This window comes from Schistocerca piceifrons, unplaced genomic scaffold (genome assembly GCF_021461385.2).
Source record: "Schistocerca piceifrons isolate TAMUIC-IGC-003096 unplaced genomic scaffold, iqSchPice1.1 HiC_scaffold_943, whole genome shotgun sequence".
In the NCBI taxonomy this organism is placed as follows: domain Eukaryota; kingdom Metazoa; phylum Arthropoda; class Insecta; order Orthoptera; family Acrididae; genus Schistocerca; species Schistocerca piceifrons.
This window is the reverse complement of record NW_025729216.1, coordinates 602,501-612,500: the sequence shown is the minus strand read 5'-3', so window position 1 is coordinate 612,500 and position 10,000 is coordinate 602,501. Positions and strand designations below refer to the sequence as shown.

At 57.0% G+C, this 10,000-nt stretch overlaps 2 non-coding genes and 1 pseudogene across 2 annotated transcripts; all 3 read right to left on the bottom strand.

Annotated features, from left to right (window-relative positions):
- Positions 1–4,577, bottom strand: part of LOC124772594 — an 8,689-nt pseudogene extending 4,112 nt beyond the window's left edge.
- Positions 4,578–4,765: 188 nt separating this feature from the next.
- Positions 4,766–4,920, bottom strand: LOC124772972. Its single transcript, XR_007014422.1, has one exon. It is a non-coding gene; the product is annotated as a 5.8S ribosomal RNA (ribosomal RNA).
- A 351-nt stretch (positions 4,921–5,271) lies between these two features.
- LOC124772809 lies at positions 5,272–7,180 on the bottom strand. The gene has a single exon (XR_007014269.1). It is a non-coding gene; the product is annotated as a small subunit ribosomal RNA (ribosomal RNA).
- Positions 7,181–10,000: the final 2,820 nt, after the last annotated feature.

Genomic DNA, 10,000 nt, shown 5'->3' with positions numbered 1-10,000 from the left:
GTAGGTTGCCTTTGCTACCAGTATTTCTGTCTCACGATTTGCACGCCGTGCATTCTGGAGCCGGTGTCGAGCTGCAATTGTGTCCTGCCGCATTTTTGTCAGTGTTTCATTCCACCAAGGTACAGCATTTTTCAGCAGTGTTTTTCTTCTCATTGCCTTCTTGCAGCTCTCAGCGGGAATCTCGTTAATCCATTCATGCGCGTCACTAATTAGATGACGAGGCATTTGGCTATCACAGCCGTCTTTATTCACGTACAGTGAATAACATACAAAATAAGTGAATACCCACAAAGCGGGTTTACAGTTGGTACATAAATACAAACACACTTATTAGTAATGTACATGAATAAAGAGAGGTATTATGCCTGAGTGGCCAGGCAGCAGCCGAAGAGTTGAGACCACGCTAACCAACGCCAGTGCGGGGCATCGTGCGGCGGCGAGGGGCAGTCATAGATTCGAAACGCCGCGCCGCCATGATGCTGCCCAGAAGTACTCTGGTGCTCAATGTTGAAAGGTGGCCCTTCGTCACGCCAACCTCCTGCAATGCTTTGGCAGAGGCTGGAGACCAAACCCCACGCCAGTTGATGGTCGCCGACGTGGTGGTGAATTCCGTAGCCACTGGAAACATCTCACGTATCTTGTCGTAAACTGCCTGCTTGTCGTAGACGGCTACTTTCTCGCGGTGACACCTACCAAGATCACGGTTGTCGCCAACCACCTGCGCATCGATGACAAATGCTGCAGTGTCACGGACCGCCACGATGTCTGGCTTTTTCAGGCCTTCAGATGTACGAAGGTGAGGCTCTAGCAGAACATTGTAGCCTCTGCGGCGGAGGCCTCGCGCCAGATAGGACGCCATGGCATCGTGTCGAGCAATGCGAGCCCCGTCGCTTCTCCAGCACTGTTGAATGACATGGTTGGCAGTCTCCGTGGCATTGCAGCCAGCGCGGCATCTGGTGTCACCTTCCCTCCCACGTAGCAGCCGTGCCCGAGTAGGTAAGGCATTAATCCGGACACGCAGGCATGAGATGTAGTCGCGGCCGGTTACGAACTGCCGCGTATTGGAGACCCAGCAGTGCTGCCCTGGTGTTCGGGCAGACTCTCGTAGCGCAGCGCCGTCGACCGACGAGTGCAGGCGGTCGGCCCAACACCGGCCCAACTGGTAACTGGACTTTATAACTTCCCCCTGCCATTGCAGGGCGTGGTCAAGTTGGTGAATTTCTCGCTGGATTAAGTCCTGGGAAGAATCGTCCGCTGCCGCACCCAGTCCCTGCATCTTCGCCAATCTTCTCCTACGAAGAAGAGGGCCCAGCCAGCGGGCTGCAGGCACCCCCAAGCCCCCGTGAGAGATGGGGGCGTGGAAGTAACCGACCGGCGTATCTGCTGGCAGGTGCAGCCAAGATCGAACAGCTGCACGAACACAGACGTCAAGGGAAGAGAGGGCCCCAAGACGAGTCCTCCCCAGGGCGAGACCATGGAAAATACCCGGGAGGATAACAGAACGAAGGGCAAAAAGCCGCTGCTGAGGTTGAGTGGTGCACGCTTGATGATGTTCATCTGCTTCTCGACCTCCCGCCGGGGATGAAAAAGACTGCGTCCGCACGTGGAAAATTGCAGGCCTAGATACTTGAAAGTATCTCCCATCGCCAGTGCTGGGATGTTGTTCCCCCCAGCACGAAAGATGACAGTCTCGTCGACCTTGGTCATAGTTACTCCCGCCGTTTACCCGCGCTTGCTTGAATTTCTTCACGTTGACATTCAGAGCACTGGGCAGAAATCACATTGCGTCAACACCCGCTAGGGCCATCGCAATGCTTTGTTTTAATTAGACAGTCGGATTCCCCCAGTCCGTGCCAGTTCTGAGTTGATCGTTGAATGGCGGCCGAAGAGAATCCGCGCACCCGCGCGCCCCCGGAGGAGCACGCTAAGGCGGACGCGGCCTCGCAGCAAGGAAGATCCGTGGGAGGCCAAGGCACGGGACCGAGCTCGGATCCTGCACGCAGGTTGAAGCACCGGGGCGCGAACGCCGCGCAGGCGCGCGCATCCTGCACCGCCGGCCAGCACGAGGCCGACCAACGGCGAGAGCAGACCACGCCCGCGCTAAACGCCCGCACTTACCGGCACCCCTACGGCACTCACCTCGCCCAGGCCCGGCACGTTAGCGCTGACCCACTTCCCGACCAAGCCCGACACGCCCCGATCCTCAGAGCCAATCCTTATCCCGAAGTTACGGATCCAATTTGCCGACTTCCCTTACCTACATTATTCTATCGACTAGAGGCTCTTCACCTTGGAGACCTGCTGCGGATATGGGTACGAACCGGCGCGACACCTCCACGTGGCCCTCTCCCGGATTTTCAAGGTCCGAGGGGAAGATCGGGACACCGCCGCAACTGCGGTGCTCTTCGCGTTCCAAACCCTATCTCCCTGCTAGAGGATTCCAGGGAACTCGAACGCTCATGCAGAAAAGAAAACTCTTCCCCGATCTCCCGACGGCGTCTCCGGGTCCTTTTGGGTTACCCCGACGAGCATCTCTAAAAGAGGGGCCCGACTTGTATCGGTTCCGCTGCCGGGTTCCGGAATAGGAACCGGATTCCCTTTCGCCCAACGGGGGCCAGCACAAAGCGCATCATGCTATGACGGCCCCCATCAACATCGGATTTCTCCTAGGGCTTAGGATCGACTGACTCGTGTGCAACGGCTGTTCACACGAAACCCTTCTCCGCGTCAGCCCTCCAGGGCCTCGCTGGAGTATTTGCTACTACCACCAAGATCTGCACCGACGGCGGCTCCAGGCAGGCTCACGCCCAGACCCTTCTGCGCCCACCGCCGCGACCCTCCTACTCGTCAGGGCTTCGCGGCCGGCCGCAAGGACCGGCCATGACTGCCAGACTGACGGCCGAGTATAGGCACGACGCTTCAGCGCCATCCATTTTCAGGGCTAGTTGCTTCGGCAGGTGAGTTGTTACACACTCCTTAGCGGATTCCGACTTCCATGGCCACCGTCCTGCTGTCTTAAGCAACCAACGCCTTTCATGGTTTCCCATGAGCGTCGATTCGGGCGCCTTAACTCGGCGTTTGGTTCATCCCACAGCGCCAGTTCTGCTTACCAAAAGTGGCCCACTTGGCACTCCGATCCGAGTCGTTTGCTCGCGGCTTCAGCATATCAAGCAAGCCGGAGATCTCACCCATTTAAAGTTTGAGAATAGGTTGAGGTCGTTTCGGCCCCAAGGCCTCTAATCATTCGCTTTACCGGATGAGACTCGTACGAGCACCAGCTATCCTGAGGGAAACTTCGGAGGGAACCAGCTACTAGATGGTTCGATTAGTCTTTCGCCCCTATACCCAGCTCCGACGATCGATTTGCACGTCAGAATCGCTACGGACCTCCATCAGGGTTTCCCCTGACTTCGTCCTGGCCAGGCATAGTTCACCATCTTTCGGGTCCCAACGTGTACGCTCTAGGTGCGCCTCACCTCGCAATGAGGACGAGACGCCCCGGGAGTGCGGAGGCCGCCGCCCCGTGAAGGGCGGGGAAGCCCCATCCTCCCTCGGCCCGCGCAAGGCGAGACCTTCACTTTCATTACGCCTTTAGGTTTCGTACAGCCCAATGACTCGCGCACATGTTAGACTCCTTGGTCCGTGTTTCAAGACGGGTCGTGAAATTGTCCAAAGCTGAAGCGCCGCTGACGGGAGCGATTATTCCGCCCGAGAGCATCCCGAGCCAACAGCGGCGCGGGTCCGGGGCCAGGCCAGGTAGGTCCGTCATCCGGGAAGAACCGCGCGCGCTTGCCGGGAGCCCGAGCGCCCAAAGGGGCGAATCGACTCCTCCAGATATACCGCCTGGCAGCCAGCCAGGACACCGGGGCTCTGCCCAACAGACGCGAACCGAGGCCCGCGGAAGGACAGGCTGCGCACCCGGGCCGTAGGCCGGCACCCAGCGGGTCGCGACGTCCTACTAGGGGAGAAGTGCGGCCCACCGCACACCGGAACGGCCCCACCCCGCGGCGAGTGGAAAGGCAACCGGACACGACCCCGCCGCGGATTGCTCCGCGCGGGCGGCCGGCCCCATCTGCCGAGGGCGGAGGCCAGTGGCCGGATGGGCGTGAATCTCACCCGTTCGACCTTTCGGACTTCTCACGTTTACCCCAGAACGGTTTCACGTACTTTTGAACTCTCTCTTCAAAGTTCTTTTCAACTTTCCCTCACGGTACTTGTTCGCTATCGGTCTCGTGGTCATATTTAGTCTCAGATGGAGTTTACCACCCACTTGGAGCTGCACTCTCAAGCAACCCGACTCGAAGGAGAGGTCCCGCCGACGCTCGCACCGGCCGCTACGGGCCTGGCACCCTCTACGGGCCGTGGCCTCATTCAAGTTGGACTTGGGCTCGGCGCGAGGCGTCGGGGTAGTGGACCCTCCCAAACACCACATGCCACGACAGGCGGCAGCCTGCGGGGTTCGGTGCTGGACTCTTCCCTGTTCGCTCGCCGCTACTGGGGGAATCCTTGTTAGTTTCTTTTCCTCCGCTTAGTAATATGCTTAAATTCAGCGGGTAGTCTCGCCTGCTCTGAGGTCGTTGTACGAGGTGTCGCACGCCACACCGCCAGCCGGCTGTGCACGCTACCGAGAAAGTACCGGTATGCGAACCGCCAGGCGACGGGCGCGCATCGCACGTTTGAGGAGACGCGGCCGGCCCCACAGGCGGCCGCGACACTCCCAGGTCTGCGAAGCGGGGCAAACGCCGCGCGCTTCAGTATACGTAGCCGACCCTCAGCCAGACGTGGCCCGGGAACGGAATCCATGGACCGCAATGTGCGTTCGAAACGTCGATGTTCATGTGTCCTGCAGTTCACATGTCGACGCGCAATTTGCTGCGTTCTTCATCGACCCACGAGCCGAGTGATCCACCGTCCTGGGTGATCTTTTCTCAGTTTCCGCCGCCTCTTTCGAGACGGTCGCATAGGCGGGAGTGAGGCGTGTGGCGGCCCCTGTTCCAGCGTTCTGTGTCCAACGGCCTCACGGCCGACGGGCGTCGTACGGCTCCACACCGGAGCGGACAGGCACTCGGGCGAAAGTCATTCAAAACCGGCGCCAGGCGCCAGGTGCCGCACGCCAGCCGCTCCAGCGCTTCAGCGCTCGTACCACACAACATTGCCGCTAGTTTTGAGAGGCACGCGTGGTTCCGCACGCGGCGCACGGCTACTGCGAGCCGTACAGGTAGCGTGTTGCGCGACACGACACGCACATCGAAAGACATGCAGTCTAGTCGGTAATGATCCTTCCGCAGGTTCACCTACGGAAACCTTGTTACGACTTTTACTTCCTCTAAATGATCAAGTTTGGTCATCTTTCCGGTAGCATCGGCAACGACAGAGTCAATGCCGCGTACCAGTCCGAAGACCTCACTAAATCATTCAATCGGTAGTAGCGACGGGCGGTGTGTACAAAGGGCAGGGACGTAATCAACGCGAGCTTATGACTCGCGCTTACTGGGAATTCCTCGTTCATGGGGAACAATTGCAAGCCCCAATCCCTAGCACGAAGGAGGTTCAGCGGGTTACCCCGACCTTTCGGCCTAGGAAGACACGCTGATTCCTTCAGTGTAGCGCGCGTGCGGCCCAGAACATCTAAGGGCATCACAGACCTGTTATTGCTCAATCTCGTGCGGCTAGAAGCCGCCTGTCCCTCTAAGAAGAAAAGTAATCGCTGACAGCACGAAGGATGTCACGCGACTAGTTAGCAGGCTAGAGTCTCGTTCGTTATCGGAATTAACCAGACAAATCGCTCCACCAACTAAGAACGGCCATGCACCACCACCCACCGAATCAAGAAAGAGCTATCAATCTGTCAATCCTTCCGGTGTCCGGGCCTGGTGAGGTTTCCCGTGTTGAGTCAAATTAAGCCGCAGGCTCCACTCCTGGTGGTGCCCTTCCGTCAATTCCTTTAAGTTTCAGCTTTGCAACCATACTTCCCCCGGAACCCAAAAGCTTTGGTTTCCCGGAGGCTGCCCGCCGAGTCATCGGAGGAACTGCGGCGGATCGCTGGCTGGCATCGTTTATGGTTAGAACTAGGGCGGTATCTGATCGCCTTCGAACCTCTAACTTTCGTTCTTGATTAATGAAAACATACTTGGCAAATGCTTTCGCTTCTGTTCGTCTTGCGACGATCCAAGAATTTCACCTCTAACGTCGCAATACGAATGCCCCCGCCTGTCCCTATTAATCATTACCTCGGGTTCCGAAAACCAACAAAATAGAACCGAGGTCCTATTCCATTATTCCATGCACACAGTATTCAGGCGGGCTTGCCTGCTTTAAGCACTCTAATTTGTTCAAAGTAAACGTGCCGGCCCACCGAGACACTCAATAAAGAGCACCCTGGTAGGATTTCAACGGGGTCCGCCTCGGGACGCACGAGCACGCACGGGGCGGTCGCACGCCTTCAGCTCGCCCCACCGGCAGGACGTCCCACGATACATGCCAGTTAAACACCGACGGGCGGTGAACCAACAGCGTGGGACACAAATCCAACTACGAGCTTTTTAACCGCAACAACTTTAATATACGCTATTGGAGCTGGAATTACCGCGGCTGCTGGCACCAGACTTGCCCTCCAATAGATACTCGTTAAAGGATTTAAAGTGTACTCATTCCGATTACGGGGCCTCGGATGAGTCCCGTATCGTTATTTTTCGTCACTACCTCCCCGTGCCGGGAGTGGGTAATTTGCGCGCCTGCTGCCTTCCTTGGATGTGGTAGCCGTTTCTCAGGCTCCCTCTCCGGAATCGAACCCTGATTCCCCGTTACCCGTTACAACCATGGTAGGCGCAGAACCTACCATCGACAGTTGATAAGGCAGACATTTGAAAGATGCGTCGCCGGTACGAGGACCGTGCGATCAGCCCAAAGTTATTCAGAGTCACCAAGGCAAACGGACCGGACGAGCCGACCGATTGGTTTTGATCTAATAAAAGCGTCCCTTCCATCTCTGGTCGGGACTCTGTTTGCATGTATTAGCTCTAGAATTACCACAGTTATCCAAGTAACGTGGGTACGATCTAAGGAACCATAACTGATTTAATGAGCCATTCGCGGTTTCACCTTAATGCGGCTTGTACTGAGACATGCATGGCTTAATCTTTGAGACAAGCATATGACTACTGGCAGGATCAACCAGGGAGCTGCGTCAACTAGAGCTGAGCAGCCGGCCGCCCGGGAGTGTGTCCCGGGGGCCCGCGCGAACACGCAAGCGTCCGCTCAATCATTCTGCAAACAGGAGGAGGCTGAGCTCCCCTGCACAATACACCTCGAAACCCTCTCAGGTCCCGGCGGCGCGCAGCGCCGTCCCAAGTACTTGGTCGGGTTCGAGAGAGGCGCAATCGCCCGGAGTTAGGCGAGTAGACGCTTTCGGTGCGACCACCCGTGCTCCCAACTGAGCTTGCCGCTGCCGACAGAGGCCCGGGAGCGTGCTGTCGTGGCATTGCCGGCGGGAGACAACACGCGCCACCTACGGTGACCGGCAGCTCCAACGCCAGCGCCACAGAAGGACAAAAGCCCCACTTGGGTGCCGAAGCGAACTCTCCCAGCACAGCGCATGCGCCAACACATCCGCACAGCTGCGATACAAACCACCAGCGAGAACCGCTGGGGCGACCGAGCAGCAGACGGCGTCGCGGCGCCGAGCGCCGGGCGGCGGCGCATCCTCAACGCACACAGTCCTCAATCGGACCAGCACACTGAAGATGTCCACCGCGCTTCGCACCGGGCCCGCGAGGACCTACTTTGGCCGCACGGCGCCGCGCGCAGGGTGCGCCGGCGCGCAGCTGCGACGCCTGCCGCGTCCGTCGGCCGGCGCGCCTGCCACTGGCCGCCCCCACCAGCCGGCTGTAGCGCGTGCGCCCACGCACCGCGCGGCCAGCACGCCGGGAGGCGCCCCCTCACCGGCCGGGGACGGTCCCACCCAGCCACCGCCGCGTATCGCTTCACACCCAGATGCCGTTCAGTTTCGTCGGCATGGTGGGTATCGCTGGAACAACCGGTTAGTACCTCAACCTATCGTCGCCATCACCGATTCACCCCTAGCGAGAACAACCGCACCACAACAGGTTACCATTTCTTCATTTGCGTAACTTCACCAGAAAACGCAGGCGTCCATCGCCATTTGCAACTTCAACGATTATTGCATGCCTGTGTCAGGTGTCACGCCACACTACGTCTGCCCACATACACGCAACAAAATGTGCACGCCTAGACAATACGTGGAAGGTGGCCCCCGTACGTATGCGATGTCCATTGCTCGAACGACTGTCAACCGGCCTCTGTAGCATGTCGCAGATATGGAACGCGGTGCACCATGCCATCACGGTGTGTGAGGAGAGACGACTAGGTCCGAATACATCAACAGACAGCTCATGCTGATCGCCATCCACGGCGTCCGTTCCTCCCACACGTCTCTATGGCGTACCACACTGCAATCCAGCTCTCATAGGGAGACGACACGTAGCTGCGTGCACAATATTTGCACTGTATGGTCCGCCGTTTTTGGGCGCAGTCGTTGTACGGTCACACATGTGCCACGATGTATCATTCAGTACATAAGGACGAATGTGCAGTACAGATTGTGGTTCACGCGTACGACATCAGCGGACAGTTGACACAGGCCGCACCACAACGTAGCCTGCGTACGTCGCATGCGAAGGGCATTGAACATGCAAACTTGTCACCAACCAGCTTGCGAAGGCAGGGGGCAAGGTGGGGACGTGGGGACGTGGGGAGGGGTGGGGGGGGGGGCGGCATGTACGTCCTGCTGCCATCCACATTACAGTGTACAGCAGGAGCATGTGGAAAGTCAGCAAGACTTGCAAGGTGTTTAACATGAAGCGATACACAGGGGAGCGGGCAGTGCGAGTAGCGAACTATATTGCGAGGGTTGCGGGTGGGCAACACTACACTAATTGAACGAGTCGTATAACAATTACAGAGCAGGTTTAGGCGACAACGTGGGTTACGTTAGCGGACAACGTGGGTTAGGTTAGGGGACAACATGGGTTAGGTTAGGGGACAACATGGGTTAGGTTAGGGGACAACATGGGTTAGGTTAAGGCACAACATGGGTTAGGTTAAGGCACAACATGGGTTAGGTTAGGGGACAACATGGGTTAGGTTAGGGGACAACATGGGTTAGGATAGGGGACAACATGGGTTAGGTTAGGGGACAACATGGGTTAGGTTAGGGGACAACATGGGTTAGGTTAGGGGACAACATGGGTTAGGTTAGGGGACAACATGGGTTAGGTTAGGGGACAACATGGGTTAGGTTAGGGGACAACATGGGTTAGGTTAGGGGACAACATGGGTTAGGTTAAGGTACAACATGGGTTAGGTTAAGGTACAACATGGGTTAGGTTAAGGTACAACATGGGTTAGGTTAAGGTACAACATGGGTTAGGTTAAGGTACAACATGGGTTAGGTTAAGGTACAACATGGGTTAGGTTAAGGCACAACATGGGTTAGGTTAAGGCACAACATGGGTTAGGTTAAGGCACAACATGGGTTAGGTTAAGGCACAACATGGGTTAGGTTAAGGCACAACATGGGTTAGGTTAAGGCACAACATGGGTTAGGTTAAGGCACAACATGGGTTAGGTTAAGGCACAACATGGGTTAGGTTAAGGCACAACATGGGTTAGGTTAAGGCACAACATGGGTTAGGTTAAGGTACAACATAGGTTAGGTTAGGTTACACGTTGTTGTAAGGAAAGGTGTAGGGGGGGGGGGGCGGGGGCGGCACGTTCGTTGATAGTGATTATAGTAAGTGAATGCTTGTGACATGATGAGATTTGTCACGTCAGGATGCACCTTTGGCTTATTAGAGGCGGCGCTCCAATTCTATGCTTGTGTCAGACCTGTGTCTTTGACTCAGGTCATTGTTTGTGGGCTGTGACAGGAGGTACTATTGTGATGTTGGGTGCACCGTTGTATAGGACATGTGTGGGTATT